Below are 645 nucleotides of genomic sequence, written 5' to 3' on the forward strand. Positions count from 1 at the left end.
TCCAGGAGAGACTTGAATATCTCCAGAGAAGGAGACTCCACAACCTCCCTGGGCAGCCTGTTCCAGTGCTCTGTCACCCTCACCATGAAGAAGTTCTTACGCACATTCATGCGAAACTTCCTATGCTGCAGCTTATGTCCGTTTCCCCTCATCCTGTCTCCACGTACCACTGAAAAGAGACTGGCCTCACCGCTATGGCCGCCACACCTCAGATATTTATAAACCTGGATCAGGTCTCAGTCTTCTTTTCTTAAGGCTAAACAGACCCAGTTCACTTAGCCTTTCTTCACAGGGGAGATGCTCCAGGCCCTTCACCATCTTTGTGGCCCTCCGCTGGACTCTTTCCAAGAGATCCCTGTCTTTTTTGTACTGGGGAGCCCAGAACTGCACACAGTACTCCAGATGAGGCCTTACCAGGGCAGAGTAGAGGGGGAGGATCACCTCCCTCGACCTGCTGGACATGCTCTTTTCAATGCACCCCAGAATGCCATTGGCCTTCTTGGCCATGAGGGCACACTGCTGGCTCATGGCCAACCTGTCATCCACCAGGATGCCCAGGTCCCTCTCTGCAGAGCTCCTCTCCAGCAGCTCATTCCCCAGCCTGTATTGGTGCATGCAATTATTCCTCCCTAGGTGTAAGACCCT

General features: G+C 53.2%; 1 protein-coding gene across 1 annotated transcript in view; it reads left to right on the forward strand.

The window, feature by feature from the left end:
* The window catches only part of LOC104914975 (BCL-6 corepressor), a 17,286-nt gene that overhangs the window by 16,188 nt on the left and 453 nt on the right, over positions 1 to 645 (forward strand). The window lies entirely within an intron of this gene.

This window comes from Meleagris gallopavo, chromosome Z (genome assembly GCF_000146605.3).
Source record: "Meleagris gallopavo isolate NT-WF06-2002-E0010 breed Aviagen turkey brand Nicholas breeding stock chromosome Z, Turkey_5.1, whole genome shotgun sequence".
NCBI lineage: Eukaryota > Metazoa > Chordata > Aves > Galliformes > Phasianidae > Meleagris > Meleagris gallopavo.